The sequence below is a fragment of the Coregonus clupeaformis genome, unplaced genomic scaffold, assembly GCF_020615455.1.
Source record: "Coregonus clupeaformis isolate EN_2021a unplaced genomic scaffold, ASM2061545v1 scaf1339, whole genome shotgun sequence".
In the NCBI taxonomy this organism is placed as follows: Eukaryota; Metazoa; Chordata; class Actinopteri; order Salmoniformes; family Salmonidae; genus Coregonus; species Coregonus clupeaformis.
The window spans coordinates 117,472-141,438 of NW_025534793.1; the positions used below are offsets into that span (position 1 = coordinate 117,472).

The window sequence follows — 23,967 nt, forward strand, 5'->3', positions numbered from 1 at the left end:
AATATTTGAACTCAAGAGATCAAAATTCAGAATGCTAACCATTACACCATAGAAACTGAATTTGTTCACGTCAGTGAAGTGTATAGAATTGCCTGTTCTTGGATCACCGGAGAAACAGAGACAATTCCACCTGGGCTGTACAGGTATGAAACCTGCGACCTTCAAGTTATTAGCACATCGCTTTAAACAACGGGGCTAACCTGCCATGTAACAACTTGGAAATCTGCATATTTTCATCACGATTGATTCAATGAGGGGGAAACAATCTCAAATATTGTCACTTTTAAGGGGCAGCAAGTAGGCTATTAGCAAATGCAGTAGACAATCACAGTAAGCATTTCCTTTAGGCTAGCCGTTCGCGCGTACCGATGACTGCTTATCGACGCCCCCCAATCACTTGTTTTATTCACACATTACTATATTAAAGTTGACAGGAGAGGAGTATGTCATTGCAAAAGGAGGATGGGTCCTACCGAGATTTGAACTCGGATCGCAAGATTCAGAGTCCTGAGTGCTAACCATTACATCATAGAACCCTGTATTGACTATGTTAGTCAGGTGTTCAGATTTTACTGTCCTTGGTTCACCAGAGAAACTGCAGGAGCAAAGATTATTATCAGGCTATTTGAATGGTTCAGAACAAATAAAAAGCAGGTTCTACCGAGACTTGAACTCGGATTATTGGATTCAATGTCCAGAGTGCTAAACATTACACCATATAACCTGATAATGATTGCTTTAGGGAATTGTACAGATTTTTTAAAACTCTTTGTGCTGCATATCACCAGTCTATCTTTAAGAGCAAATGCTGCCAACTCAGTATTTTTTTTTTCATACTGCTTCATTCCAGGTCGCAGAGGTGGATTGTGTGCCCTGGTAGGTTCTACCGAGATTAGAACTCAGATCACAGGATTCAGAGTGCTAACCATTACACCATAGAACCCTGTATAGAACACTTCAGTGTAGTGTTCAGACTTTGCTGTCCTTGGTTAAACATGCAATCCTCAGGAGAACAGATTTTTATCAGGCTAGTTTAACGGTTCAGAACAAAACCAAAACAGGTTCTACCGAGACTTGAACTCGGATCACTGGATTCAAAGTCCAGAGTGCTAACCATTACACCATAGAACCCTGTATAGAATACATTAGTCAGGTATTCAGATTTTACTGTCCTTGGTTCACCAGAGAAACTGCAGGAGCAAAGATTATTTTCAGGCTATTTGAATGGTTCAGAACAAATTAAAAGCAGGTTCTACCAAGACTTGAACTCGGATCATTGGATTCAATGTCCAGAGTGCTAAACATTACAACATAGAACCTGATAATGATTGCTTTTGGGAATTGTACAGATTTTTTAAAACTCTTTGTGCTGCATATCAACAGTCTATCTTTAAAAGCAAATGCTGCCAACACAGTATTTTTTTTCATACTGCTTTATTCCAGGTCACAGAGGTGGATTGTGTCACGTGGTAGGTTCCACCAAGATTTGAACTCAGATCCCAGGATTCAGAGTCCTGAGTGCTAACCATTACACCATATAACCCTGTATAGAGCACTTCAGTGTAGTGTTCAGACTTTGCTGTGCTTGGTTAAACATGCAATCCTCAGGAGAACAGATTATTGTCAGGCTAGTTTAACGGTTCAGAACAAAACCAAAACAGGTTCTACCGAGATTTTAACTCGGATCGCAGGATTCAGAGTCCTGAGTGCTAACCATTACACCATAGAACCCTGTATAGAACACTGCAGTGTGGTGTTCAGACTTTGCTGTCCTTGGTTAAACATGCAATCCTCAGGAGAACACATTATTGTCAGGCTAGTTTAACGGTTCAGAACAAAACCAAAACAGGTTCTACCGAGACTTGAACTCTGATCACTGGATTCAAAGTCCAGAGTGCTAACCATTACACCATAGAACCTGATATTGGTTGTTTTTGGGAATTTTACAGATTTTTTACAACTTTTTGTGTGGGATATTAAGAAACATAACACCAGCCCTTCTTTTGTAGCAAATACTGACACCACAGCATTATTTTTCATACTGCTGGATTCCGGTTCACTGGAGAGGACTGTCCCCTGGTAGGTCCTACCAAGATTTGAACTCAGAGATCAGGATTCAGAGTGCTAACCATTACACCATGGATACTGAATTTGTTCACGTCAGTGAAGTGTATAGATTTGCCTGTTCTTGGTTCACCGGAGAAACAGTGACAATTCCACCTGGGCTGTACAGGTATGAAACCTGCGACCTTCAAGTTATTAGCACATCGCTTTAAACAACGGGGCTAACCTGCCATGTAACAACTTGGAAATCTGCATATTTTCATCACGATTGATTCAATGAGGGGGAAACAATCTCCAATATTGTCACTTTTAAGGGGCAGCAAGTAGGCTATAGCAAATGCAGTAGACAATCACAGTAAGCATTTCCTTTAGGCTAGCCGTTCGCGCGTACCGATGACTGCTTGTCAGCGCCCCCCAATCACTTGTTTTAGTCACACATTACTATATTAAAGTTGATAGGAGAGGAGTATGTCATTGCAAAAGGAGGATAGGTCCTACCGAGATTTGAACTCGGATCGCAGAATTCAGAGTGCTGAGTGCTAACCATTAAACCATAGAACCCTGTATAGAAGACATTAGTCAGGTGTTCAGATTTTACTGTCCTTGGTACACCAGAGAAACTGCAGGAGCAAAGATTATTTTCAGGCTATTTGAATGGTTCAGAACAAATAAAAAGCAGGTTCTACCGAGACTTGAAATCGGATCATTGGATTCAATGTCCAGAGTGCTAAACATTACACCATAGAACCTGATAATGATTGCTTTAGGGAATTGTACAGATTTTTAAAAACTCTTTGTGCTGCATATTACCAGTCTATCTTTAATAGCAAATGCAGCCAACACAGTATTTTTTTCATACTGCTTTATTCCAGGTAACTGAGGTGGATTGTGTCACCTGGTAGGTTCTACCGAGATTTGAACTCCGATCACTGGATTCAAAGTCCAGAGTGCTAACCATTGCACCATAGAACCCTGTATAGAACACTTCAGTGTAGTGTTCAGACTTTGCTGTCCTTGGTTAAACATGCAATCCTCAGGAGAACAGATTATTATCAGGCTAGTTTAACGGTTCAGAACTAAACCAGTTCTACCGAGACTTGAACTCGGATCACTGGATTCAAAGCCCAGAGTGCTAACCATTACACCATAGAACCTGATATTGGTTGTTTTGGGGAATTTTACAGATTTCTTACAACTTTTTGTGTGGGATATTAAGAAACATAACACCAGCCCTTCTTTTGTAGCAAATACTGACACCACAGCATTATTTTTCATACTGCTTTATTCCGGTTCACTGGAGAGGACTGTCCCCTGGTAGGTCCTACCAAGATTTGAACTCAGAGATCAGGATTCAGAGTGCTAACCATTACACCATGGATACTGAATTTGTTCACGTCAGTGAAGTGTATAGATTTGCCTGTTCTTGGTTCACCGGAGAAACAGAGACAATTCCACCTGGGCTGTACAGGTATGAAACCTGCGACCTTCAAGTTATTAGCACATCGCTTTAAACAACGGGGCTAACCTGCCATGTAACAACTTGGAAATCTGCATATTTTCATCACGATTGATTCAATGAGGGGGAAACAATCTCCAATATTGTCACTTTTAAGGGGGCAGCAAGTAGGCTATAGCAAATGCAGTAGACAATCACAGTAAGCATTTCCTTTAGGCTAGCCGTTCGCAGCGTACCGATGACTGCTTATCGACGCCCCCAATCACTTGTTTTATTCACACATTACTATATTAAAGTTGACAGGAGAGGAGTATGTCATTGCAAAAGGAGGATGGGTCCTACCGAGATTTGAACTCGGATCGCAGGATTCAGAGTCCTGAGTGCTAACCATTACATCATAGAACCCTGTATAGAATATGTTAGTCAGGTGTTCAGATTTTACTGTCCTTGGTTCACCAGAGAAACTGCAGGAGCAAAGATTATTATCAGGCTATTTGAATGGTTCAGAACAAATAAAAAGCAGGTTCTACCGAGACTTGAACTCGGATTATTGGATTCAATGTCCAGAGTGCTAAACATTACACCATATAACCTGATAATGATTGCTTTAGGGAATTGTACAGATTTTTTAAAACTCTTTGTGCTGCATATCACCAGTCTATCTTTAAGAGCAAATGCTGCCAACTCAGTATTTTTTTTTCATACTGCTTCATTCCAGGTCGCAGAGGTGGATTGTGTGCCCTGGTAGGTTCTACCGAGATTAGAACTCAGATCACAGGATTCAGAGTCCTGAGTGCTAACCATTACACCATAGAACCCTGTATAGAACACTTCAGTGTAGTGTTCAGACTTTGCTTTCCTTGGTTAAACATGCAATCCTCAAGAGAACAGATTATTATCAGGCTAGTTTAACAGTTCAGAACAAAACCAAAACAGGTTCTACCGAGACTTGAACTCGGATCACTGGATTCAAAGTCCAGAGTGCTAACCATTACACCATAGAACCCTGTATAGAATACATTAGTCAGGTATTCAGATTTTACTGTCCTTGGTTCACCAGAGAAACTGCAGGAGCAAAGATTATTATCAGGCTGGTTTAACGGTTCAGAACAAAACCAAAACAGGTTCTACTGAGACTTGAACTCGGATCATTGGATTCAATGTCCAGAGTGCTAAACATTACACCATAGAACCTGATAATGATTGCTTTTGGGAATTGTACAGATTTTTAAAAACTCTTTGTGCTGCATATCAACAGTCTATCTTTAAAAGCAAATGCTGGCAACACAGCATTTTTTTCATACTGCTTTATTCCAGGTCACAGAGGTGGATTGTGTCACTTGGTAGGTTCAACCGAGATTTGAACTCGGATCGCAGGATTCAGAGTCCTGAGTGCTAACCATTACACCATAGAACCTTGTACAGAGCACTTCAGTGTAGTGTTCAGACTTTGCTGTCCTTGGTTAAACATGCAATCCTCAGGAGAACAGATTATTGTCAGGCTAGTTTAACGGTTCAGAACAAAACCAAAACAGGTTCTACCGAGATTTGAACTCGGATCGCAGGATTCAGAGTCCTGAGTGCTAACCATTACACCATAGAACCCTGTATAGAACACTTCAGTGTAGTGTTCAGACTTTGCTGTCCTTGGTTAAACATGCAATCCTCAGGAGAACAGATTATTGTCAGGCTAGTTTAACGGTTCAGAACAAAACCAAAACAGGTTCTACCGAGACTTGAACTCAGATCACTGGATTCAAAGTCCAGAGTGCTAACCATTACACCATAGAACCTGATATTGGTTGCTTTTGGGAATTTTACAGATTTTGTACAACTTTTGTGCGGGCTATTGAGAAACATAACACCAGCACTTCTTTTGTAGCAAATACTGACGCCACAGCATTCTTTTTCATACTGCTGGTTCCGGTTCACTGGAGAGGACTGTCACCTGGTAGGTCCTACCGAGATTTGAACTCAGAGATCAGGATTCAGAGTGCTAACCATTACACCATGGATACTGAATTTGTTCACGTCAGTGAAGTGTATAGATTTGCCTGTTCTTGGTTCACCGGAGAAACAGAGACAATTCCACCTGGGCTGTACAGGTATGAAACCTGCGACCTTCAAGTTATTAGCACATCGCTTTAAACAACGGGGCTAACCTGCCATGTAACAACTTGGAAATCTGCATATTTTCATCACGATTGATTCAATGAGGGGGAAACAATCTCCAATATTGTCACTTTTAAGGGGCAGCAAGTAGGCTATAGCAAATGCAGTAGACAATCACAGTAAGCATTTCCTTTAGGCTAGCCGTTCGCGCGTACCGATGACTGCTTGTCGACGCCCCCAATCACTTGTTTTATTCACACATTACTATATTAAAGTTGACAGGAGAGGAGTATGTCATTGCAAAAGGAGGATAGGTCCTACCGAGATTTGAACTCGGATCGCAGAATTCAGAGTGCTGAGTGCTAACCATTACACCATAGAACCCTGTATAGAAGACATTAGTCAGGTGTTCAGATTTTACTGTCCTTGGTACACCAGAGAAACTGCAGGAGCAAAGATTATTTTCAGGCTATTTGAACGGTTCAGAACAAATAAAAAGCAGGTTCTACCGAGACTTGAAATCGGATCATTGGATTCAATGTCCAGAGTGCTAAACATTACACCATAGAACCTGATAATGATTGCTTTAGGGAATTGTACAGATTTTTAAAAACTCTTCGTGCTGCATATTAACAGTCTATCTTTAATAGCAAATGCAGCCAACACAGTATTTTTTTCATACTGCTTTATTCCAGGTAACTGAGGTGGATTGTTTCACGTGGTAGGTTCTACCGAGATTTGAACTCGGATCACTGGATTCAAAGTCCAGAGTGCTAACCATTACACCATAGAACCCTGTATAGAACACTTCAGTGTAGTGTTCAGACTTTGCTGTCCTTGGTTAAACATGCAATCCTCAGGAGAACAGATTATTGTCAGGCTAGTTTAACGGTTCAGAACTAAACCAAAAGGTTCTACCGAGACTTGAACTCGGATCACTGGATTCAAAGTCCAGAGTGCTAACCATTACACCATAGAACCTGATATTGGTTGTTTTGGGGAATTTTACAGATTTTTACAACTTTTTGTGTGGGATATTAAGAAACATAACACCAGCCCTTCTTTTGTAGCAAATACTGACACCACAGCATTATTTTTCATACTGCTTTATTCCGGTTCACTGGAGAGGACTGTCCCCTGGTAGGTCCTACCAAGATTTGAACTCAGAGATCAGGATTCAGAGTGCTAACCATTACACCATGGATACTGAATTTGTTCACGTCAGTGAAGTGTATAGATTTGCCTGTTCTTGGTTCACCGGAGAAACAGAGACAATTCCACCTGGGCTGTACAGGTATGAAACCTGCGACCTTCAAGTTATTAGCACATCGCTTTAAACAACGGGGCTAACCTGCCATGTAACAACTTGGAAATCTGCATATTTTCATCACGATTGATTCAATGAGGGGGAAACAATCTCCAATATTGTCACTTTTAAGGGGCAGCAAGTAGGCTATAGCAAATGCAGTAGACAATCACAGTAAGCATTTCCTTTAGGCTAGCCGTTCGCGCGTACCGATGACTGCTTGTCAGCGCCCCCCAATCACTTGTTTTATTCACACATTACTATATTAAAGTTGATAGGAGAGGAGTATGTCATTGCAAAAGGAGGATAGGTCCTACCGAGATTTGAACTCGGATCGCAGAATTCAGAGTGCTGAGTGCTAACCATTAAACCATAGAACCCTGTATAGAAGACGTTAGTCAGGTGTTCAGATTTTACTGTCCTTGGTACACCAGAGAAACTGCAGGAGCAAAGATTATTTTCAGGCTATTTGAATGGTTCAGAACAAATAAAAAGCAGGTTCTACCGAGACTTGAAATCGGATCATTGGATTCAATGTCCAGAGTGCTAAACATTACACCATAGAACCTGATAATGATTGCTTTAGGGAATTGTACAGATTTTTAAAAACTCTTCGTGCTGCATATCACCAGTCTATCTTTAATAGCAAATGCAGCCAACACAGTATTTTTTTTCCATACTGCTTTACTCCAGGTAACTGAGGTGGATTGTTTCACGTGGTAGGTTCTACCGAGATTTGAACTCCTATCACTGGATTCAAAGTCCAGAGTGCTAACCATTGCACCATAGAACCCTGTATAGAACACTTCAGTGTAGTGTTCAGACTTTGCTGTCCTTGGTTAAACATGCAATCCTCAGGAGAACAGATTATTATCAGGCTAGTTTAATGGTTCAGAACTAAACCAGTTCTACCGAGACTTGAACTCGGATCACTGGATTCAAAGTCCAGAGTGCTCACCATTACACCATAGAACCTGATATTGGTTGTTTTGGGGAATTTTACAGATTTTTTACAACTTTTTGTGTGGGATATTAAGAAACATAACACCAGCCCTTCTTTTGTAGCAAATACTGACACCACAGCATTATTTTTCATACTGCTTTATTTTGGTTCACTGGAGAGGACTGTCCCCTGGTAGGTCCTACCAAGATTTGAACTCAGAGATCAGGATTCAGAGTGCTAACCATTACACCATGGATACTGAATTTGTTCACGTCAGTGAAGTGTATAGATTTGCCTGTTCTTGGTTCACCGGAGAAACAGTGACAATTCCACCTGGGCTGTACAGGTATGAAACCTGCGACCTTCAAGTTATTAGCACATCGCTTTAAACAATGGGGCTAACCTGCCATGTAACAACTTGGAAATCTGCATATTTTCACATCACGATTGATTCAATGAGGGGGAAACAATCTCCAATATTGTCACTTTTAAGGGGCAGCAAGTATGCTATAGCAAATGCAGTAGACAATCACAGTAAGCATTTGCTTTAGGCTAGCCGTTCGCGCGTACCAATGACTGCTTATCGACGCCCCCCAATCACTTGTTTTATTCACACATTACTATATTAAAGTTGACAGAAGAGGAGTATGTCATTGCAAAAGGGGAATAGGTCCTACCGAGATTTGAACTCGGATCGCAGGATTCAGAGTCATGAGTGCTAACCATTACACCATAGAACCCTGAATAGAATACATTAGTCAGGTGTTCAGATTTTACTGTCCTTGGTTCACCATAGAAACTGCAGGAGAAAAGATTATTTTCAGGCTAGTTTAACGGTTCAGAACAAAACCAAAACAGGTTCTACCGAGACTTGAACTCAGATCACCGGAATCAAAGTCCAGAGTGCTAACCATTACACCATAGAACCTGATATTTGTTGTTTTTGGGAATTTTACAGATTTTTTACAACTTTTTGTGTGGGATATTAAGAAACATAACACCAGCCCTTCTTTTGTAGCAAATACTGACACCACAGCATTATTTTTCATACTGCTGGTTCCGGTTCACTGGAGAGGACTGTCACCTGGTAGGTCCTACCAAGATTTGAACTCAGAGATCAGGATTCAGAGTGCTAACCATTACACCATGGATACTGAATTTGTTCACGTCAGTGAAGTGTATAGATTTGCCTGTTCTTGGTTGACCGGAGAAACAGAGACAATTCCACCTGGGCTGTACAGGTATGAAACCTGCGACCTTCAAGTTATTAGCACATCGCTTTAAACAACGGGGCTAACCTGCCATGTAACAACTTGGAAATCTGCATATTTTCATCACGATTGATTCAATGAGGGGGAAAAAATCTCAAATATTGTCACTTTTAAGGGGCAGCAAGTAGGCTATTAGCAAATGTAGTAGACAATCACAGTAAGCATTTCCTTTAGGCTAGCCGTTCGCGCGTACCGATGACTGCTTATCGACGCCCCCCAATCACTTGTTTTATTCACACATTACTATATTAAAGTTGACAGGAGAGGAGTATGTAATTGCAAAAGGAGGATAGGTCCTACCGAGATTTGAACTCGGATCGCAGGATTCAGAGTCCTGAGTGCTAACCATTACATCATAGAACCCTGTATTGACTATGTTAGTCAGGTGTTCAGATTTTACTGTCCTTGGTTCACCAGAGAAACTGCAGGAGCAAAGATTATTATCAGGCTATTTGAATGGTTCAGAACAAATAAAAAGCAGGTTCTACTGAGACTTGAACTCGGATTATTGGATTCAATGTCCAGAGTGCTAAACATTACACCATATAACCTGATAATGATTGCTTTAGGGAATTGTACAGATTTTTAAAAACTCTTCGTGCTGCATATTACCAGTCTATCTTTAATAGCAAATGCAGCCAACACAGTATTTTTTTTCATACTGCTTTATTCCAGGTAACTGAGGTGGATTGTTTCACGTGGTAGGTTCTACCGAGATTTGAACTCCGATCACTGGATTCAAAGTCCAGAGTGCTAACCATTGCACCATAGAACCCTGTATAGAACACTTCAGTGTAGTGTTCAGACTTTGCTGTCCTTGGTTAAACATGCAATCCTCAAGAGAACAGATTATTGTCAGGCTAGTTTAGCGGTTCAGAACTAAACCAAAACTGGTTCTACCGAGACTTGAACTCAGATCACTGGATTCAAAGTCCAGAGTGCTCACCATTACACCATAGAACCTGATAATGGTTGTTTTTGGGAATTTTACAGATTTTTTACATCTTTTTGTGTGGGATATTAAGAAACATAACACCAGCCCTTCTTTTGTAGCAAATACTGACACCACAGCATTATTTTTCATACTGCTTTATTCCGGTTCACTGGAGAGGACTGTCCCCTGGTAGGTCCTACCAAGATTTGAACTCAGAGATCAGGATTCAGAGTGCTAACCATTACACCATGGATACTGAATTTGTTCACGTCAGTGAAGTGTATAGATTTGCCTGTTCTTGGTTCACCGGAGAAACAGTGACAATTCCACCTGGGCTGTACAGGTATGAAACCTGCGACCTTCAAGTAATTAGCACATCGCTTTAAACAACGGGGCTAACCTGCCATGTAACAACTTGGAAATCTGCATATTTTCATCACGATTGATTCAATGAGGGGGAAACAATCTCCAATATTGTCACTTTTAAGGGGCAGCAAGTAGGCTATAGCAAATGCAGTAGACAATCACAGTAAGCATTTCCTTTAGGCTAGCCGTTCGCGCGTACCGATGACTGCTTATCAGCGCCCCCCAATCACTTGTTTTATTCACACATTACTATATTAAAGTTGATAGGAGAGGAGTATGTCATTGCAAAAGGAGGATAGGTCCTACCGAGATTTGAACTCGGATCGCAGAATTCAGAGTCCTGAGTGCTAACCATTAAACCATAGAACCCTGTATAGAAGACATTAGTCAGGTGTTCAGATTTTACTGTCCTTGGTACACCAGAGAAACTGCAGGAGCAAAGATTATTTTCAGGCTATTTGAATGGTTCAGAACAAATAAAAAGCAGGTTCTACCGAGACTTGAAATCGGATCATTGGATTCAATGTCCAGAGTGCTAAACATTACACCATAGAACCTGATAATGATTGCTTTTGGGAATTGTACAGATTTTTTAAAACTCTTTGTGCTGCATATCACCAGTCTATCTTTAATAGCAAATGCAGCCAACACAGTATTTTTTTCCATACTGCTTTACTCCAGGTAACTGAGGTGGATTGTTTCACGTGGTAGGTTCTACCGAGATTTGAACTCCGATCACTGGATTCAAAGTCCAGAGTGCTAACCATTGCACCATAGAACCCTGTATAGAACACTTCAGTGTAGTGTTCAGACTTTGCTGTCCTTGGTTAAACATGCAATCCTCAGGAGAACAGATTATTATCAGGCTAGTTTAACGGTTCAGAACTAAACCAGTTCTACCGAGACTTGAACTCGGATCACTGGATTCAAAGTCCAGAGTGCTAACCATTACACCATAGAACCTGATATTGGTTGATTTGGGGAATTTTACAGATTTTTTACAACTTTTTGTGTGGGATATTAAGAAACATAACACCAGCCCTTCTTTTGTAGCAAATACTGACACCACAGCATTATTTTTCATACTGCTTTATTCCGGTTCACTGGAGAGGACTGTCCCCTGGTAGGTCCTACCAAGATTTGAACTCAGAGATCAGGATTCAGAGTGCTAACCATTACACCATGGATACTGAATTTGTTCACGTCAGTGAAGTGTATAGATTTGCCTGTTCTTGGTTCACCGGAGAAACAGAGACAATTCCACCTGGGCTGTACAGGTATGAAACCTGCGACCTTCAAGTTATTAGCACATCGCTTTAAACAACGGGGCTAACCTGCCATGTAACAACTTGGAAATCTGCATATTTTCATCACGATTGATTCAATGAGGGGGAAACAATCTCCAATATTGTCACTTTTAAGGGGCAGCAAGTATGCTATAGCAAATGCAGTAGACAATCACAGTAAGCATTTGCTTTAGGCTAGCCGTTCGCGCGTACCGATGACTGCTTATCAGCGCCCCCCAATCACTTGTTTTATTCACACATTACTATATTAAAGATGTTTTGAGAGGAGTATGTCATTGCAAAAGGAGGATAGGTCCTACCGAGATTTGAACTCGGATCGCAGAATTCAGAGTCCTGAGTGCTAACCATTAAACCATAGAACCCTGTATAGAAGACGTTAGTCAGGTGTTCAGATTTTACTGTCCTTGGTACACCAGAGAAACTGCAGGAGCAAAGATTATTTTCAGGCTATTTGAATGGTTCAGAACAAATAAAAAGCAGGTTCTACCGAGACTTGAAATCGGATCATTGGATTCAATGTCCAGAGTGCTAAACATTACACCATAGAACCTGATAATGATTGGTTTTGGGAATTGTACAGATTTTTAAAAACTCTTTGTGCTGCATATCACCAGTCTATCTTTAATTGCAAATGCAGCCAACACAGTATTTTTTTTCATACTGCTTTACTCCAGGTAACTGAGGTGGATTGTTTCACTTGGTAGGTTCTACCGAGTTTTGAACTCCGATCACTGGATTCAAAGTCCAGAGCGCTAACCATTGCACCATAGAACCCTGTATAGAACACTTCAGTGTAGTGTTCAGACTTTGCTGTCCTTGGTTAAACATGCAATCCTCAGGAGAACAGATTATTATCAGGCTAGTTTAACGGTTCAGAACTAAACCAAAACTGGTTTTACCTAGACTTGAACTCGGATCACTGGATTCAAAGTCCAGAGTGCTAACCATTACACCATAAAACCCTGTATAGAATACTTTAGTCAGGTGTTCAGATTTTACTGTCCTTGGTTCACCATAGAAACTGCAGGAGCAAATATTATTTTCAGGCTATTTGAATGGTTCAGAACAAATAAAAAGCAGGTTCTACCGAGACTTGAAATCGGATCATTGGATTCAATGTCCAGAGTGCTAAACATTACACCATAGAACCTGATAATGATTGCTTTTGGGAATTGTACAGATTTTTTAAAACTATTTGTGCTGCATATCAACAGAAAATGCTGCCAACAAAGTAATATTTTTCATACTGCTTTATTCGATGTCACTGAGGTGGATTGTGTCACATGGTAGGTTCTACCGAGATTTGAACTCGGATCGCAGGATTCAGAGTGCTAACGATTACACCATAGAACCCTGTATAGCATACTTTAGTCAGGTGTTCAGATGTTACTGTCCTTGGTTCACCATAGAAACTGCAGGAGCAAATATTATTTTCAGGCTATTTGAATTGTTCAGAACAAATAAAAAGCAGGTTCTACCGAGAATTGAACTCGGATCATTGGATTCAATGTCCAGAGTGCTAAACATTACACCATAGAACATGATAATGATTGCTTTTGGGAATTGTACAGATTTTTCAAAACTCTTTGTGCTGCATATCAACAGTCTATCTTTAATAGCAAATGCTGCCAACAAAGTAATATTTTTCATACTGCTTTATTCAAGGTCACTGAGGTGGATTGTGTCACGTGGTAGGTTCTACCGAGATTTGAACTCGGATCGCAGGATTCAGAGTCCTGAGTGCTAACCATTACACCATAGAACCCTGTATAGAACACTTCAGTGTAGTGTTCAGACTTTGCTGTCCTTGGTTAAACATGCAATCCTCAGGAGAACAGATTTTTATCAGGCTAGTTTAACGGTTCAGAACTAAACCAAAACTGGTTCTACCTAGACTTGAACTCGGATCACTGGATTCAAAGTCAAGAGTGCTCACCATTACTCCATAGAACCTGATATTGGTTGTTTTGGGGAATTTTACAGATTTTTTACAACTTTTTGTGTGGGATATTAAGAAACATAACACCAGCCCTTCTTTTTTAGCAAATACTGACACCACAGCATTATTTTTCATACTGCTGGTTCCGGTTCACTGGAGAGGACTGTCACCTGGTAGGTCCTACCAAGACTTGAACTCAGAGATCAGGATTCAGAGTGCTAACCATTACACCATGGATACTGAATTTGTTCACGTCAGTGAAGTGTATAGATTTGCCTGTTCTTGGTTCACCGGAGAAACAGAGACAATTCCACCTGGGCTGTACAGGTATGAAACCTGCGACCTTCAAGTTATTAGCACATCGCTTTAAACAACGTGGCTAACCTGCCATGTAACAACTTGGAAATCTGCACATTTTCATCACGATTGATTCAATGAGGGGGAAACAATCTCCAATATTGTCACTTTTAAGGGGCAGCAAGTAGGCTATAGCAAATGCAGTAGACAATCACAGTAAGCATTTCCTTTAGGCTAGCCGTTCGCGCGTACCGATGACTGCTTATCGACGCCCCCCAATCACTTGTTTTATTCACACATTACTATATTAAAGTTGACAGGAGAGGAGTATGTCATTGCAAAAGGAGGACAGGTCCTACCGAGATTGGAACTCGGATCGCAGGATTCAGAGTCCTGAGTGCTAACCATTACACCATAGAACCCTGTATAGAACACTTCAGTGTAGTGTTCAGACTTTGCTGTTCTTGGTTAAACATGCAATCCTCACGAGATCTGATTATTGTCAGGCTAGTTTAACGGTTCAGAACTAAACCAAAACTGGTTCTACCTAGACTTGAACTCGGATCACTGGATTCAAAGTCCAGAGTGCTAACCATTACACCATAAAACCCTGTATAGAATACTTTAGTCAGGTGTTCAGATTTTACTGTCCTTGGTTCACCATAGAAACTGCAGGAGCAAATATTATTTTCAGGCTATTTGAATGGTTCAGAACAAATAAAAAGCAGGTTCTACCGAGACTTGAAATCGGATCATTGGATTCAATGTCCAGAGTGCTAAACATTACACCATAGAACCTGATAATGATTGCTTTTGGGAATTGTACAGATTTTTTTAAACTATTTGTGCTGCATGTCAACAGAAAATGCTGCCAACAAAGTAATATTTTTCATACTGCTTTATTCGATGTCACTGAGGTGGATTGTGTCACATGGTAGGTTCTACCGAGATTTGAACTCGGATCGCAGGATTCAGAGTGCTAACGATTACACCATAGAACCCTGTATAGAATACTTTAGTCAGGTGTTCAGATGTTACTGTCCTTGGTTCACCATAGAAACTGCAGGAGCAAATATTATTTTCAGGCTATTTGAATTGTTCAGAACAAATAAAAAGCAGGTTCTACCGAAAATTGAACTCGGATCATTGGATTCAATTTCCAGAGTGCTAAACATTACACCATAGAACATGATAATGATTGCTTTTGGGAATTGTACAGATTTTTCAAAACTCTTTGTGCTGCATATCAACAGTCTATCTTTAATAGCAAATGCTGCCAACAAAGTAATATTTTTTCATACTGCTTTATTCAAGGTCACTGAGGTGGATTGTGTCACGTGGTAGGTTCTACCGAGATTTGAACTCAGATCGCAGAATTCAGAGTCCTGAGTGCTAACCATTACACCATGGAACCCTGTATAGAAGACATTAGTCAGGTGTTCAGATTTTACTGTTCTTGGTACACCAGAGACACTGCAGGAGCAAAGATTATTTTCAGGCTATTTGAATGGTTCAGAACAAATAAAAAGCAGGTTCTACCGAGACTTGAAATCGGATCATTGGATTCAATGTCCAGAGTGCTAAACATTACACCATAGAACCTGATAATGATTGGTTTTGGGAATTGTACAGATTTTTAAAAACTCTTTGTGCTGCATATCACCAGTCTATCTTTAATAGCAAATGCAGCCAACACAGTATTTTTTTTCATACTGCTTTATTCCAGGTAACTGAGGTGGATTGTTTCACTTGGTAGGTTCTACCGAGATTTGAACTCCGATCACTGGATTCAGAGTCCAGAGCGCTAACCATTGCACCATAGAACCCTGTATAGAACACTTCAGTGTAGTGTTCAGACTTTGCTGTCCTTGGTTAAACATGCAATCCTCAGGAGAACAGATTTTTATCAGGCTAGTTTAACGGTTCAGAACTAAACCAAAACTGGTTCTACCTAGACTTGAACTCGGATCACTGGGTTCAAAGTCCAGAGTGCTAACCATTACACCATAAAACCCTGTATAGAATACTTTAGTCAGGTGTTCAGATTTTACTGTCCTTGGTTCACCATAGAAACTGCAGGAGCAAATATTATTTTCAGGCTATTTGAATGGTTCAGAACAAATAAAAAGCAGGTTCTACCGAGACTTGAAATCGGATCATTGGATTCAATGTCCAGAGTGCTAAACATTACACCATAGAACCTGATAATGATTGCTTTTGGGAATTGTACAGATTTTTTTTAACTATTTGTGCTGCATATCAACAGAAAATGCTGCCAACAAAGTAATATTTTTCATACTGCTTTATTCGATGTCACTGAGGTGGATTGTGTCACATGGTAGGTTCTACCGAGATTTGAACTCGGATCGCAGGATTCAGAGTGCTAACGATTACACCATAGAACCCTGTATAGAATACTTTAGTCAGGTGTTCAGATGTTACTGTCCTTGGTTCACCATAGAAACTGCAGGAGCAAATATTATTTTCAGGCTATTTGAATTGTTCAGAACAAATAAAAAGCAGGTTCTACCGAGAATTGAACTCGGATCATTGGATTCAATGTCCAGAGTGCTAAACATTACACCATAGAACATGATAATGATTGCTTTTGGGAATTGTACAGATTTTTCAAAACTCTTTGTGCTGCATATCAACAGTCTATCTTTAATAGCAAATGCTGCCAACAAAGTAATATTTTTCATACTGCTTTATTCAAGGTCACTGAGGTGGATTGTGTCACGTGGTAGGTTCTACCGAGATTTGAACTCGGATCGCAGGATTCAGAGTCCTGAGTGCTAACCATTACACCATAGAACCCTGTATAGAACACTTCAGTGTAGTGTTCAGACTTTGCTGTCCTTGGTTAAACATGCAATCCTCACGAGAACAGATTATTGTCAGGCTAGTTTAACGGTTCAGAACAAAAACAAAACAGGTTCTACCTAGACTTGAACTCGGATCACTGGATTCAAAGTCCAGAGTGCTAACCATTACACCATAGAACCCTATATAGAACACTTCAGTGTAGTGTTCAGACTTTGCTGTCCTTGGTTAAACATGCAATCCTCAGGAGAACAGATTTTTATCAGGCTAGTTTAACGGTTCAGAACTAAACCAAAACTGGTTCTACCTAGACTTGAACTCGGATCACTGGATTCAAAGTAAAGAGTGCTCACCATTACTCCATAGAACCTGATATTGGTTGTTTTGGGGAATTTTACAGATTTTTTACAACTTTTTGTGTGGGATATTAAGAAACATAACACCAGCCCTTCTTTTGTATCAAATACTGACACCACAGCATTATTTTTCATACTGCTGGTTCCGGTTCACTGGAGAGGACTGTCACCTGGTAGGTCCTACCAAGACTTGAACTCAGAGATCAGGATTCAGAGTGCTAACCATTACACCATGGATACTGAATTTGTTCACGTCAGTGAAGTGTATAGATTTGCCTGTTCTTGGTTGACCGGAGAAACAGAGACAATTCCACCTGGGCTGTACAGGTATGAAACCTGCGACCTTCAAGTTATTAGCACATCGCTTTAAACAACGTGGCTAACCTGCCATGTAACAACTTGGAAATCTGCACATTTTCATCACGATTGATTCAATGAGGGGGAAACAATCTCCAATATTGTCACTTTTAAGGGGCAGCAAGTAGGCTATAGCAAATGCAGTAGACAATCACAGTAAGCATTTCCTTTAGGCTAGCCGTTCGCGCGTACCGATGACTGCTTATCGACGCCCCCCAATCACTTGTTTTATTCACACATTACTATATTAAAGTTGACAGGAGAGGAGTATGTCATTGCAAAAGGAGGACAGGTCCTACCGAGATTGGAACTCGGATCGCAGGATTCAGAGTCCTGAGTGCTAACCATTACACCATAGAACCCTGTATAGAACACTTCAGTGTAGTGTTCAGACTTTGCTGTCCTTGGTTAAACATGCAATCCTCACGAGAACAGATTATTGTCAGGCTAGTTTAACGGTTCAGAACTAAACCAAAACTGGTTCTACCTAGACTTGAACTCGGATCACTGGATTCAAAGTCCAGAGTGCTAACCATTACACCATAGAACCCTGTATAGAATACTTTAGTCAGGTGTTCAGATTTTACTGTCCTTGGTTCACCATAGAAACTGCAGGAGCAAATATTATTTTCAGGCTATTTGAATGGTTCAGAACAAATAAAAAGCAGGTTCTACCGAGACTTGAACTCGGATCATTGGATTCAATGTCCAGAGTGCTAAACATTACACCATAGAACCTGATAATGATTGCTTTTGGGAATTGTACAGATTTTTTAAACTATTTGTGCTGCATGTCAACAGAAAATGCTGCCAACAAAGTAATATTTTTCATACTGCTTTATTCGATGTCACTGAGGTGGATTGTGTCACATGGTAGGTTCTACCGAGATTTGAACTCGGATCGCAGGATTCAGAGTGCTAACGATTACACCATAGAACCCTGTATAGAATACTTTAGTCAGGTGTTCAGATGTTACTGTCCTTGGTTCACCATAGAAACTGCAGGAGCAAATATTATTTTCAGGCTATTTGAATTGTTCAGAACAAATAAAAAGCAGGTTCTACCGAAAATTGAACTCTGATCATTGGATTCAATTTCCAGAGTGCTAAACATTACACCATAGAACATGATAATGATTGCTTTTGGGAATTGTACAGATTTTTCAAAACTCTTTGTGCTGCATATAAACAGTCTATCTTTAATAGCAAATGCTGCCAACAAAGTAATATTTTTCATACTGCTTTATTCAAGGTCACTGAGGTGGATTGTGTCACGTGGTAGGTTCTACCGAGATTTGAACTCAGATCGCAGAATTCAGAGTCCTGAGTGCTAACCATTAAACCATGGAACCCTGTATAGAAGACATTAGTCAGGTGTTCAGATTTTACTGTTCTTGGTACACCAGAGAAACTGCAGGAGCAAAGATTATTTTCAGGCTATTTGAATGGTTCAGAACAAATAAAAAGCAGGTTCTACCGAGACTTGAAATCGGATCATTGGATTCAATGTCCAGAGTGCTAAACATTACACCATAGAACCTGATAATGATTGGTTTTGGGAATTGTACAGATTTTTAAAAACTCTTTGTGCTGCATATCACCAGTCTATCTTTAATAGCAAATGCAGCCAACACAGTATTTTTTTTCATACTGCTTTACTCCAGGTAACTGAGGTGGATTGTTTCACTTGGTAGGTTCTACCGAGATTTGAACTCCGATCACTGGATTCAAAGTCCAGAGCGCTAACCATTGCACCATAGAACCCTGTATAGAACACTTCAGTGTAGTGTTCAGACTTTGCTGTCCTTGGTTAAACATGCAATCCTCAGGAGAACAGATTTTTATCAGGCTAGTTTAACGGTTCAGAACTAAACCAAAACTGGTTCTACCTAGACTTGAACTCGGATCACTGGGTTCAAAGTCCAGAGTGCTAACCATTACACCATAAAACCCTGTATAGAATACTTTAGTCAGGTGTTCAGATTTTACTGTCCTTGGTTCACCATAGAAACTGCAGGAGCAAATATTATTTTCAGGCTATTTGAATGGTTCAGAACAAATAAAAAAGCAGGTTCTACCGAGACTTGAAATCGGATCATTGGATTCAATGTCCAGAGTGCTAAACATTACACCATAGAACCTGATAATGATTGCTTTTGGGAATTGTACAGATTTTTTAAACTATTTGTGCTGCATATCAACAGAAAATGCTGCCAACAAAGTAATATTTTTCATACTGCTTTATTCGATGTCACTGAGGTGGATTGTGTCACATGGTAGGTTCTACCGAGATTTGAACTCGGATCGCAGGATTCAGAGTGCTAACGATTACACCATAGAACCCTGTATAGAATACTTTAGTCAGGTGTTCAGATGTTACTGTCCTTGGTTCACCATAGAAACTGCAGGAGCAAATATTATTTTCAGGCTATTTGAATTGTTCAGAACAAATAAAAAGCAGGTTCTACCGAGAATTGAACTCGGATCATTGGATTCAATGTCCAGAGTGCTAAACATTACACCATAGAACATGATAATGATTGCTTTTGGGAATTGTACAGATTTTTCAAAACTCTTTGTGCTGCATATCAACAGTATCTTTAATAGCAAATACTGCCAACAAAGTAATATTTTTCATACTGCTTTATTCAAGGTCACTGAGGTGGATTGTGTCACGTGGTAGGTTCTACCGAGATTTGAACTCGGATCGCAGGATTCAGAGTCCTGAGTGCTAACCATTACACCATAGAACCCTGTATAGAACACTTCAGTGTAGTGTTCAGACTTTACTGTCCTTGGTTAAACATGCAATCCTCAAGAGAACAGATTATTGTCAGGCTAGTTTAACGGTTCAGAACAAAAACAAAAAAGGTTCTACCGAGACTTGAACTCGGATCACTGGATTCAAAGTCCAGAGTGCTAACCATTACACCATAGAACCCTGTATAGAACACTTCAGTGTAGTGTTCAGACTTTGCTGTCCTTGGTTAAACATGCAATCCTCAGGAGAACAGATTTTTATCAGGCTAGTTTAACGGTTCAGAACTAAACCAAAACTGGTTCTACCTAGACTTGAACTCGGATCACTGGATTCAAAGTAAAGAGTGCTCACCATTACTCCATAGAACCTGATATTGGTTGTTTTGGGGAATTTTACAGATTTTTTACAACTTTTTGTGTGGGATATTAAGAAACATAACACCAGCCCTTCTTTTGTATCAAATACTGACACCACAGCATTATTTTTCATACTGCTGGTTCCGGTTCACTGGAGAGGACTGTCACCTGGTAGGTCCTACCAAGATTTGAACTCAGAGATCAGGATTCAGAGTGCTAACCATTACACCATGGATACTGAATTTGTTCACGTCAGTGAAGTGTATAGATTTGCCTGTTCTTGGTTGACCGGAGAAACAGAGACAATTCCACCTGGGCTGTACAGGTATGAAACCTGCGACCTTCAAGTTATTAGCACATCGCTTTAAACAACGTGGCTAACCTGCCATGTAACAACTTGGAAATCTGCACATTTTCATCACGATTGATTCAATGAGGGGGAAACAATCTCCAATATTGTCACTTTTAAGGGGCAGCAAGTAGGCTATAGCAAATGCAGTAGACAATCACAGTAAGCATTTCCTTTAGGCTAGCCGTTCGTGCGTACCGATGACTGCTTATCGACGCCCCCAATCACTTGTTTTATTCACACATTACTATATTAAAGTTGACAGGAGAGGAGTATGTCATTGCAAAAGGAGGACAGGTCCTACCGAGATTGGAACTCGGATCGCAGGATTCAGAGTCCTGAGTGCTAACCATTACACCATAGAACCCTGTATAGAACACTTCAGTGTAGTGTTCAGACTTTGCTGTTCTTGGTTAAACATGCAATCCTCACGAGAACAGATTATTGTCAGGCTAGTTTAACGGTTCAGAACTAAACCAAAACTGGTTCTACCTAGACTTGAACTCGGATCACTGGATTCAAAGTCCAGAGTGCTAACCATTACACCATAAAACCCTGTATAGAATACTTTAGTCAGGTGTTCAGATTTTACTGTCCTTGGTTCACCATAGAAACTGCAGGAGCAAATATTATTTTCAGGCTATTTGAATGGTTCAGAACAAATAAAAAGCAGGTTCTACCGAGACTTGAAATCGGATCATTGGATTCAATGTCCAGAGTGCTAAACATTACACCATAGAACCTGATAATGATTGCTTTTGGGAATTGTACAGATTTTTTAAAACTATTTGTGCTGCATGTCAACAGAAAATGCTGCCAACAAAGTAATATTTTTCATACTGCTTTATTCGATGTCACTGAGGTGGATTGTGTCACATGGTAGGTTCTACCGAGATTTGAACTCGGATCGCAGGATTCAGAGTGCTAACGATTACACCATAGAACCCTGTATAGAATACTTTAGTCAGGTGTTCAGATGTTACTGTCCTTGGTTCACCATAGAAACTGCAGGAGCAAATATTATTTTCAGGCTATTTGAATTGTTCAGAACAAATAAAAAGCAGGTTCTACCGAAAATTGAACTCTGATCATTGGATTCAATTTCCAGAGTGCTAAACATTACACCATAGAACATGATAATGATTGCTTTTGGGAATTGTACAGATTTTTCAAAACTCTTTGTGCTGCATATCAACAGTCTATCTTTAATAGCAAATGCTGCCAACAAAGTAATATTTTTCATACTGCTTTATTCAAGGTCACTGAGGTGGATTGTGTCACGTGGTAGGTTCTACCGAGATTTGAACTCAGATCGCAGAATTCAGAGTCCTGAGTGCTAACCATTAAACCATGGAACCCTGTATAGAAGACATTAGTCAGGTGTTCAGATTTTACTGTTCTTGGTACACCAGAGACACTGCAGGAGCAAAGATTATTTTCAGGCTATTTGAATGGTTCAGAACAAATAAAAAGCAGGTTCTACCGAGACTTGAAATCGGATCATTGGATTCAATGTCCAGAGTGCTAAACATTACACCATAGAACCTGATAATGATTGGTTTTGGGAATTGTACAGATTTTTAAAAACTCTTTGTGCTGCATATCACCAGTCTATCTTTAATAGCAAATGCAGCCAACACAGTATTTTTTTTCATACTGCTTTACTCCAGGTAACTGAGGTGGATTGTTTCACTTGGTAGGTTATACCGAGATTTGAACTCCGATCACTGGATTCAAAGTCCAGAGCGCTAACCATTGCACCATAGAACCCTGTATAGAACACTTCAGTGTAGTGTTCAGACTTTGCTGTCCTTGGTTAAACATGCAATCCTCAGGAGAACAGATTTTTATCAGGCTAGTTTAACGGTTCAGAACTAAACCAAAACTGGTTCTACCTAGACTTGAACTCGGATCACTGGGTTCAAAGTCCAGAGTGCTAACCATTACACCATAAAACCCTGTATAGAATACTTTAGTCAGGTGTTCAGATTTTACTGTCCTTGGTTCACCATAGAAACTGCAGGAGCAAATATTATTTTCAGGCTATTTGAATGGTTCAGAACAAATAAAAAGCAGGTTCTACCGAGACTTGAAATCGGATCATTGGATTCAATGTCCAGAGTGCTAAACATTACACCATAGAACCTGATAATGATTGCTTTTGGGAATTGTACAGATTTTTTTAAACTATTTGTGCTGCATATCAACAGAAAATGCTGCCAACAAAGTAATATTTTTCATACTGCTTTATTCGATGTCACTGAGGTGGATTGTGTCACATGGTAGGTTCTACCGAGATTTGAACTCGGATCTCAGGATTCAGAGTGCTAACGATTACACCATAGAACCCTGTATAGAATACTTTAGTCAGGTGTTCAGATGTTACTGTCCTTGGTTCACCATAGAAACTGCAGGAGCAAATATTATTTTCAGGCTATTTGAATTGTTCAGAACAAATAAAAAGCAGGTTCTACCGAGAATTGAACTCGGATCATTGGATTCAATGTCCAGAGTGCTAAACATTACACCATAGAACATGATAATGATTGCTTTTGGGAATTGTACAGATTTTTCAAAACTCTTTGTGCTGCATATCAACAGTCTATCTTTAATAGCAAATGCTGCCAACAAAGTAATATTTTTCATACTGCTTTATTCAAGGTCACTGAGGTGGATTGTGTCACGTGGTAGGTTCTACCGAGATTTGAACTCGGATCGCAGGATTCAGAGTCCTGAGTGCTAACCATTACACCATAGAACCCTGTATAGAACACTTCAGTGTAGTGTTCAGACTTTGCTGTCCTTGGTTAAACATGCAATCCTCACGAGAACAGATTATTGTCAGGCTAGTTTAATGGTTCAGAACAAAAACAAAACAGGTTCTACCTAGACTTGAACTCGGATCACTGGATTCAAAGTCCAGAGTGCTAACCATTACACCATAGAACCCTATATAGAACACTTCAGTGT

General features: G+C 40.1%; 42 non-coding genes across 42 annotated transcripts; all 42 read right to left on the reverse strand.

The window, feature by feature from the left end:
* Window positions 1–1,059: 1,059 nt before the first annotated feature.
* Window positions 1,060–1,131, reverse strand: trnaq-uug. Its single transcript has one exon. It is a non-coding gene; the product is annotated as a tRNA-Gln (tRNA).
* Window positions 1,132–1,659: 528 nt separating this feature from the next.
* trnaq-cug lies at window positions 1,660–1,731 on the reverse strand. The gene has a single exon. It is a non-coding gene; the product is annotated as a tRNA-Gln (tRNA).
* A 116-nt stretch (window positions 1,732–1,847) lies between these two features.
* trnaq-uug lies at window positions 1,848–1,919 on the reverse strand. Its single transcript has one exon. It is a non-coding gene; the product is annotated as a tRNA-Gln (tRNA).
* Window positions 1,920–2,964: 1,045 nt separating this feature from the next.
* On the reverse strand, window positions 2,965–3,036 carry trnaq-uug. Its single transcript has one exon. It is a non-coding gene; the product is annotated as a tRNA-Gln (tRNA).
* Window positions 3,037–3,146: 110 nt separating this feature from the next.
* On the reverse strand, window positions 3,147–3,218 carry trnaq-uug. The gene has a single exon. It is a non-coding gene; the product is annotated as a tRNA-Gln (tRNA).
* Window positions 3,219–3,853: 635 nt separating this feature from the next.
* Window positions 3,854–3,925, reverse strand: trnaq-cug. The gene has a single exon. It is a non-coding gene; the product is annotated as a tRNA-Gln (tRNA).
* Window positions 3,926–4,266: 341 nt separating this feature from the next.
* On the reverse strand, window positions 4,267–4,338 carry trnaq-cug. The gene has a single exon. It is a non-coding gene; the product is annotated as a tRNA-Gln (tRNA).
* A 116-nt stretch (window positions 4,339–4,454) lies between these two features.
* On the reverse strand, window positions 4,455–4,526 carry trnaq-uug. The gene has a single exon. It is a non-coding gene; the product is annotated as a tRNA-Gln (tRNA).
* Window positions 4,527–4,865: 339 nt separating this feature from the next.
* trnaq-cug lies at window positions 4,866–4,937 on the reverse strand. The gene has a single exon. It is a non-coding gene; the product is annotated as a tRNA-Gln (tRNA).
* Window positions 4,938–5,053: 116 nt separating this feature from the next.
* trnaq-cug lies at window positions 5,054–5,125 on the reverse strand. Its single transcript has one exon. It is a non-coding gene; the product is annotated as a tRNA-Gln (tRNA).
* A 116-nt stretch (window positions 5,126–5,241) lies between these two features.
* On the reverse strand, window positions 5,242–5,313 carry trnaq-uug. Its single transcript has one exon. It is a non-coding gene; the product is annotated as a tRNA-Gln (tRNA).
* Window positions 5,314–5,944: 631 nt separating this feature from the next.
* trnaq-cug lies at window positions 5,945–6,016 on the reverse strand. The gene has a single exon. It is a non-coding gene; the product is annotated as a tRNA-Gln (tRNA).
* Window positions 6,017–6,355: 339 nt separating this feature from the next.
* Window positions 6,356–6,427, reverse strand: trnaq-uug. The gene has a single exon. It is a non-coding gene; the product is annotated as a tRNA-Gln (tRNA).
* A 114-nt stretch (window positions 6,428–6,541) lies between these two features.
* trnaq-uug lies at window positions 6,542–6,613 on the reverse strand. The gene has a single exon. It is a non-coding gene; the product is annotated as a tRNA-Gln (tRNA).
* A 1,046-nt stretch (window positions 6,614–7,659) lies between these two features.
* trnaq-uug lies at window positions 7,660–7,731 on the reverse strand. Its single transcript has one exon. It is a non-coding gene; the product is annotated as a tRNA-Gln (tRNA).
* Window positions 7,732–7,841: 110 nt separating this feature from the next.
* trnaq-uug lies at window positions 7,842–7,913 on the reverse strand. Its single transcript has one exon. It is a non-coding gene; the product is annotated as a tRNA-Gln (tRNA).
* A 636-nt stretch (window positions 7,914–8,549) lies between these two features.
* On the reverse strand, window positions 8,550–8,621 carry trnaq-cug. The gene has a single exon. It is a non-coding gene; the product is annotated as a tRNA-Gln (tRNA).
* A 116-nt stretch (window positions 8,622–8,737) lies between these two features.
* Window positions 8,738–8,809, reverse strand: trnaq-uug. The gene has a single exon. It is a non-coding gene; the product is annotated as a tRNA-Gln (tRNA).
* A 634-nt stretch (window positions 8,810–9,443) lies between these two features.
* On the reverse strand, window positions 9,444–9,515 carry trnaq-cug. The gene has a single exon. It is a non-coding gene; the product is annotated as a tRNA-Gln (tRNA).
* Window positions 9,516–9,855: 340 nt separating this feature from the next.
* trnaq-uug lies at window positions 9,856–9,927 on the reverse strand. The gene has a single exon. It is a non-coding gene; the product is annotated as a tRNA-Gln (tRNA).
* Window positions 9,928–10,043: 116 nt separating this feature from the next.
* On the reverse strand, window positions 10,044–10,115 carry trnaq-uug. Its single transcript has one exon. It is a non-coding gene; the product is annotated as a tRNA-Gln (tRNA).
* Window positions 10,116–10,749: 634 nt separating this feature from the next.
* On the reverse strand, window positions 10,750–10,821 carry trnaq-cug. Its single transcript has one exon. It is a non-coding gene; the product is annotated as a tRNA-Gln (tRNA).
* Window positions 10,822–11,161: 340 nt separating this feature from the next.
* trnaq-uug lies at window positions 11,162–11,233 on the reverse strand. Its single transcript has one exon. It is a non-coding gene; the product is annotated as a tRNA-Gln (tRNA).
* A 110-nt stretch (window positions 11,234–11,343) lies between these two features.
* On the reverse strand, window positions 11,344–11,415 carry trnaq-uug. Its single transcript has one exon. It is a non-coding gene; the product is annotated as a tRNA-Gln (tRNA).
* Window positions 11,416–12,049: 634 nt separating this feature from the next.
* trnaq-cug lies at window positions 12,050–12,121 on the reverse strand. Its single transcript has one exon. It is a non-coding gene; the product is annotated as a tRNA-Gln (tRNA).
* A 340-nt stretch (window positions 12,122–12,461) lies between these two features.
* trnaq-uug lies at window positions 12,462–12,533 on the reverse strand. The gene has a single exon. It is a non-coding gene; the product is annotated as a tRNA-Gln (tRNA).
* A 116-nt stretch (window positions 12,534–12,649) lies between these two features.
* Window positions 12,650–12,721, reverse strand: trnaq-uug. The gene has a single exon. It is a non-coding gene; the product is annotated as a tRNA-Gln (tRNA).
* A 731-nt stretch (window positions 12,722–13,452) lies between these two features.
* On the reverse strand, window positions 13,453–13,524 carry trnaq-cug. Its single transcript has one exon. It is a non-coding gene; the product is annotated as a tRNA-Gln (tRNA).
* Window positions 13,525–14,345: 821 nt separating this feature from the next.
* Window positions 14,346–14,417, reverse strand: trnaq-cug. Its single transcript has one exon. It is a non-coding gene; the product is annotated as a tRNA-Gln (tRNA).
* Window positions 14,418–14,533: 116 nt separating this feature from the next.
* On the reverse strand, window positions 14,534–14,605 carry trnaq-uug. The gene has a single exon. It is a non-coding gene; the product is annotated as a tRNA-Gln (tRNA).
* A 1,144-nt stretch (window positions 14,606–15,749) lies between these two features.
* On the reverse strand, window positions 15,750–15,821 carry trnaq-cug. The gene has a single exon. It is a non-coding gene; the product is annotated as a tRNA-Gln (tRNA).
* Window positions 15,822–16,740: 919 nt separating this feature from the next.
* On the reverse strand, window positions 16,741–16,812 carry trnaq-cug. The gene has a single exon. It is a non-coding gene; the product is annotated as a tRNA-Gln (tRNA).
* Window positions 16,813–16,928: 116 nt separating this feature from the next.
* On the reverse strand, window positions 16,929–17,000 carry trnaq-uug. The gene has a single exon. It is a non-coding gene; the product is annotated as a tRNA-Gln (tRNA).
* Window positions 17,001–17,821: 821 nt separating this feature from the next.
* Window positions 17,822–17,893, reverse strand: trnaq-cug. The gene has a single exon. It is a non-coding gene; the product is annotated as a tRNA-Gln (tRNA).
* Window positions 17,894–18,009: 116 nt separating this feature from the next.
* trnaq-uug lies at window positions 18,010–18,081 on the reverse strand. The gene has a single exon. It is a non-coding gene; the product is annotated as a tRNA-Gln (tRNA).
* A 1,142-nt stretch (window positions 18,082–19,223) lies between these two features.
* On the reverse strand, window positions 19,224–19,295 carry trnaq-uug. The gene has a single exon. It is a non-coding gene; the product is annotated as a tRNA-Gln (tRNA).
* Window positions 19,296–20,212: 917 nt separating this feature from the next.
* trnaq-cug lies at window positions 20,213–20,284 on the reverse strand. Its single transcript has one exon. It is a non-coding gene; the product is annotated as a tRNA-Gln (tRNA).
* A 116-nt stretch (window positions 20,285–20,400) lies between these two features.
* On the reverse strand, window positions 20,401–20,472 carry trnaq-uug. The gene has a single exon. It is a non-coding gene; the product is annotated as a tRNA-Gln (tRNA).
* Window positions 20,473–21,292: 820 nt separating this feature from the next.
* Window positions 21,293–21,364, reverse strand: trnaq-cug. Its single transcript has one exon. It is a non-coding gene; the product is annotated as a tRNA-Gln (tRNA).
* Window positions 21,365–21,480: 116 nt separating this feature from the next.
* Window positions 21,481–21,552, reverse strand: trnaq-uug. Its single transcript has one exon. It is a non-coding gene; the product is annotated as a tRNA-Gln (tRNA).
* A 2,134-nt stretch (window positions 21,553–23,686) lies between these two features.
* trnaq-cug lies at window positions 23,687–23,758 on the reverse strand. The gene has a single exon. It is a non-coding gene; the product is annotated as a tRNA-Gln (tRNA).
* A 116-nt stretch (window positions 23,759–23,874) lies between these two features.
* Window positions 23,875–23,946, reverse strand: trnaq-uug. The gene has a single exon. It is a non-coding gene; the product is annotated as a tRNA-Gln (tRNA).
* Window positions 23,947–23,967: the final 21 nt, after the last annotated feature.